At 49.5% G+C, this 5,340-nt stretch overlaps 1 long non-coding RNA gene across 1 annotated transcript; it reads right to left on the bottom strand.

Annotated features, from left to right (window-relative positions):
• Positions 1–1,146: 1,146 nt before the first annotated feature.
• On the bottom strand, positions 1,147–4,699 carry LOC123327842. Its single transcript, XR_006542524.2, has 3 exons — positions 4,518–4,699; positions 3,549–3,676; positions 1,147–1,955 (listed from the first exon to the last, which is right to left on the bottom strand). It is a non-coding gene; the product is annotated as an uncharacterized LOC123327842 (long non-coding RNA).
• Between the last annotated feature and the right edge of the window lie 641 nt (positions 4,700–5,340).

The raw sequence follows: 5,340 nt of genomic DNA, 5'->3' as shown, positions 1-5,340 counted from the left end.
GCATGAAGTGACCTGCTGCATTTTGCTTGGGGACCTCAACACTACTGCCTAGGCCAGCATCCTCTGTGTCCTGTGGAAGTGAGAGCCCCAGAGGTTCCAGACCCCTCAGGGCTCTGCAGGCACCTCCAGACCCCGGCAGCAGAGATCTGGACCCTGGGCACCCCCCGATCCAACCACACTCCCTCCGTCCTCCTGGGAGCCCGCATACCCTCAACTGGACTTCAGTTGCATTTGACAAAGATATCTGTCTGGTTTCCAGAAGAGAAAATGGATATCTTCTTACCCAGGGGCCTCAGCAGAGCCTTCCTGCTCACCCACTCAAGTCAAGAGCTCAGACTCCACACCCATCAGCTGGACCCCGGCCACAGGCTCCTCTTTGGTCTCGGTGGTCCCTGAGGTCACAGGCATCATCCTCTGGGGGAGGTGGCTCTGAGCCGAGCGCAGCTGAAGTTCTCAGCACCCCAGGTGTGCTGTGGGGCCCCAGGGCACGTACAACAGCATTCGATCTGGATGTTTAAATGCTAGCTGGAAATCACGGAGTCATAACGGCCTCCCTGGTCATCCTCCCTGGGATGGAAAAATACTGACCCAGCTCCTGCTTCAGCTGGCACCTGGCACCACGCTTGACGCATCGTGGGTGATAGATCACCCTGCAATTCCAGCTCGCCGATGAAACGCCTTCTCCCCAGGAGCTGCAGCCCCAAACGGCGTGCGTTCGCTTGAGTCATCCTTTCCTCTCGCTTCCCACCAGCGCCCCTCCACCTCATCCGGTTGGCTCCCGCTCCCAAAGGCAGAGCATCCAGAATCCGAACACCTCCTCCCCTTCCACGGCTGCCGCCCTGGCAGGCGCCCAGACTTCCACCAAAGGGATGCTTTGAAGATGTAAAGGAGGTAATATCACTTGCTCTCCTTTGCTCAGAACCACCGTGGCTCTCTCCACTCCAGTCTGAGTCCAAGGCTGAGACCTGACAACCGCAAGTCCCTTAGGGCCCCTGACCCCGCTGTGGACACAGCTCCCGACGTGACGGCACGCGGTCCGACCTCGGGGCCTTTACCTGGCACGCCATCCCTGGACACCCTCTTCAATGGGCTGACCAGATAACCGGCCATCCACCAGCGAGGCCCACACGCCGCCCTTCTGTTAGGAATCACGGCTCCCCCACACTTCTTCCAAACCCCTGACTCCGCTCCGCTTCTTCACAGCGTCTCTGTCTCCAAGCATAGGAAGCGGTTCACTTATCGATGCTACCGTTGTTTCTGTCTCCTCCACTAGACTTCCCACCCCACGAGGGCAGGTCTGTCCGCTTTGCTCCTGGGTGTGCCCTGGGTGCCTGCTCCACGTTTGTGCCCAGCAATTTGCTTCACTCCATCAACGGCTGACCTGGGGACTCCCTGACTGGTCATCTGTCCAAACGTGACCCCGGTTTTTAAAGCATTCTCATGCCCATAATGGAAGGTCTCGAGGTTGAGCCCTAAAATGTGAACTTAACAAAACGATTTGTTTTCAAAAGGTTTTCACTCCTAGATTGTATTCCTCGGTTCAAATCTGGTTGGAAATTAAGAACTGTTTGATTGATGTAACTGAAAAGGCATTTGAGAGAATATCCTTTCTCCAAGGAATTTTTCTCTCCGGGGCTTCTGCTAAAAGCAGCCTGGGATTCTAAGAGTCTGTTCTCTCTGCACGGCCGTACCCCACTGTCTTCACGCCAAGCCCACGGCCTGCACAGGTGGGCGGCCCAGCTGGTCCCGGCGTGTCTGGGGGAGGCTCGCGGCAGCTGACGTCAATTGGCAGAGCTCAGCCTGGAGAAGCCACACTCAGCCCGCCTCCCACAGGCTCCTCTTTCCGCCCAGTCCTGTGAGCTCACTTTTGCTTCTCTGTACTCAGATGCATCTTCCACCATCTTCTCAACCTGGAAATTCACGACCTTTCTTTGATCTTCAGTCTTATTCTTAACCTGTGAATAGGGCAGTAAAAAAAAACATAGGAACGTAGGAATTAAGTGTGAATGGGTTTCCCTGATGGCTCACATGGTAAAGAATCTGCCTGCAGTGCAGGAAACCTGGATTCAATCCCTGGGTGGGGAAGATGCCCTGGAGGAGGGCATGGGGACTCACTCCGGTATTCTTGCCTGCAGAATCCCATGAGCAGAGGAGCCTGGCGGGCTACAGTGCATAGGGTTGCAAAGAGTCGGGCATGATTGATGGTCTAACGCTGAGTGTGAAGGGTTAACACTTCATGACACTTTTACTTATTTATTTCTCAAGGTATTGATGTTAATTTTTTTTAATATCTGAATCCATTCTTTTACAGTTTTACATTTTCTATCTGAAAGGAGGATGAGGAGTTTTGCAGAGAGGAGCTATGAAACGGTGTGAAGCAGAAGATGATGATGACTGATGTGTCCGTGCTACTCACTGGCTTTAAGGTCTGAGAATTTCTCTTATTTTCACTTTGTGTGTGAAGACCAACAGTGTCCCTGGTTAGGCTTATTAAACAGTAACACCTCTTTGTCACCGTAGTGTCCAAATGAACCAAGTAGGGAAATCACACAGCAAAGCCTATGGTAGTTTTGTTATCATTGAGGAGGGAAAGACATCCCAAAGCAGCACAGTTCATAACATGAAGAGGAAACGGTTTCTTTAAAAAGCTCATTTATCTAGCATTTGCTTTCATCTGAAATTTCTGCTGCTATGTTGGCTGTTTAGTTTAACTACAGGGCTTGAGGACCCAAGTATCCAAAACCAGATACAGAAACAAGAAGGGTGACGGAGCCCCGTGGAAAGCCGCACTGCTGGCCAGCGAGCCCAGGCCCTGGATGCTCAGGGCCCCTGCGCACAGCAGGAGCCTGGCTCCTCCTCCCCGGGGACCTCCCGCCTGTGTTTTCAGTGACAGCTCGACAGCGTGCAATTCCCCCTCCGTTTTCCTCAGGCCTCTCACTCACCCTGGGAAGTTTCCAGCTGCGTCCTGACCCAGTGAAAGTACACCTGCTATCTTCTCTGGTTTTCCAGAAGATACTAGTGGTAAAGAACCCACCTGCCAATGCAGGAGACATGAGAGACCCGTGTCCGATCCCTGGGTCAGGAAGATGCCCTGGAGGAGGAAATGGCAACCCACTGCAGTGTTCTTACCGGGAGAACCCCATGGACGAGGAGCCTGGAGGGCTACAATCCACAGGGTCACAAAGAGCCAGACATGACCAAAGGGACTTAGCACACGTGCTCTGGTTTCCTCTGCAGCCTTGTCGTTGCTGTGCATTTGTAAGCCCATCCTCAGTCTCACCTCTCAAGGTTTCAGCCCATTTTGTCCTCAACTTCTGAGGACACTCACCCCATCTTCACATCTCTGACTTTAACCAGCCCTTATCTTTCCTCCTTGCTTTAAATAAGGTACCAACGTCATTCCTCGCACGGTTCTCCATTCCTACCTAGAACATTAATTTGAACAGTGTTTCTCAGGATGAACAGGTTCATAGTAGTAAACCAGCTTCCCTTATACTCATTTCAAACCTGCCCGAACGTCCCTCCTGTTTCTAGTCCCTCGAGCTCACTCTCGGGCTCCGTGAGTCTCACTTTCATTGAAATCTTCCTGTGGAAACTACTCTTCGGTGCCCGTCAGCCCCTGCTTGTCCACATCTTGACCATCCATCTTCATATGACTTTTCCAGAAAGTGTCTGTCTGTGAAAGACACACAGAGTCACATTTTCTCATTAATTTTCACTATGATTAGTGAAATCATACTCTCCTATAGAAACATACTCTCCTATAGAAAGAAAACTACTTTCAAGTATAATAAAAATCACATTAATAATCATGAAATTCCCCTCTCAGTGCATTTGATATTTTTAAATGCCTTGTCCTTATTTATTAAGGAAAACCACCTCTATATAGGTTGAATAACAGTAAAAATTAGTGGATCCATAGCAAGTTTGGTACATGGTTAATGGTAAAGTGCCTTATGGAAATTGGCTTCCAGGTGGCATGGTGGTAAAGAATCTGCCTGCCTATGCAAAGATGCAAGAGACTTGGGTTTGATCCCTGTGTCAGAAAGATCCCCTGGAGTAGGAAATGGCAGTAGTATTCTTGCCTGGAGAATCCCACAGATAGAGGAGTCTGGTGGGCTACAGTCCATGGGGTTGCAAAGAGTCAGACACGACTGAGCGCCCACAGCCATATGGAAAGAGGTTTCTAGTGGAATGCCACAAAGCTTTTAATACGATCTACAGCCTTAGAAACCATTCTTGGAAGAAAACGATCTGTGTGTAGCATTTATGGAATGCTCCCATGGATAGTAAATGTGAAGGTTGAATTCAAAACCAAGTAAAACAAAAAGTAAAAACCTTAGCAGTCTGACATATTGGTCTAAATCCCAAACAATGAAATGTGATATCTATCGCATCGAGTCTTGCATCTGAATTCTGCCCCAAGACAGCACAACTTAACAGCAGTTTATAATTAAGAGATTTGGGGAGTTAGAAACTCCAGGACTCCAAGGGCAGCTTTGGCATGATCCACTGACCAGAAATCCACTTCGGCTACGCTCTTGGGCTACATTAAAAGCCTTGTTGAGAAGAGAGGCGATGTTAACTCTGCTGTGGTATTCCACCCAGAGCTGCAGTGGGGTCTGCAGGGCTCCTTCTCAAGGGACGTCAGCAGAGTTGTACAAACCCCGCTGTGAGCAGCCCGAGTCCTGGGGTGAGGGTAGCCTGTTTGATGAATAAATGGATGAAATGAAAAAAAAATCTCTACCAGAATTATCTTTGAAAAGTGAAAGTGTTAGTCGCTCGGTCGCGTCTGACTCTGTGGGACCCCATGTAGTCCTCCATGTTTTTCTGTCCATGGAATTTTCCAGGCAAGAATACTGGATGGGTTGCTATTTCCTCCTCCAGGGGATCTTCCCACCCCATTGACTGAACCCACATCTCCTGCTTGGCAGGCAGATTCTTTACCATTGTGCCATAGGAAATACCAAAACTGTTGTTTATTGGGCAAGGTTCAAGTAAGTCATGGGTGATGTTTGGCTTAAAAAAAAATCACAGCCATCCTCAAATACGTCAAGAGTTCAGTGCATTAAAAAGTAGACTTTGGGACTTCCCTGTGGTCCAGTGGTTAAGATTCCAGGCTTCCAATGCAGGGGGCATGCTTCCATCCCTAGCTAGGGAACTAAATCCCACATGCCACAACTAGCCAAATAAATAAATGAAAAATGAAAAATAAAAGAGTTTTCTTTTATCGCCAATGTCATCTGATACAAACACCCTCTGGTGATCAGTTTTCTGGAAGATGCTGCCCCGTTGGCACATCCACCTCCAACAAGCAAACACGTATCCCCACTGGAGACG

The sequence above is a fragment of the Bubalus bubalis genome, chromosome 10 (genome assembly GCF_019923935.1).
Source record: "Bubalus bubalis isolate 160015118507 breed Murrah chromosome 10, NDDB_SH_1, whole genome shotgun sequence".
NCBI lineage: Eukaryota > Metazoa > Chordata > Mammalia > Artiodactyla > Bovidae > Bubalus > Bubalus bubalis.
Note: the sequence above shows the minus strand (reverse complement) of the source record. Positions and strands in the feature narration are given on the sequence as shown.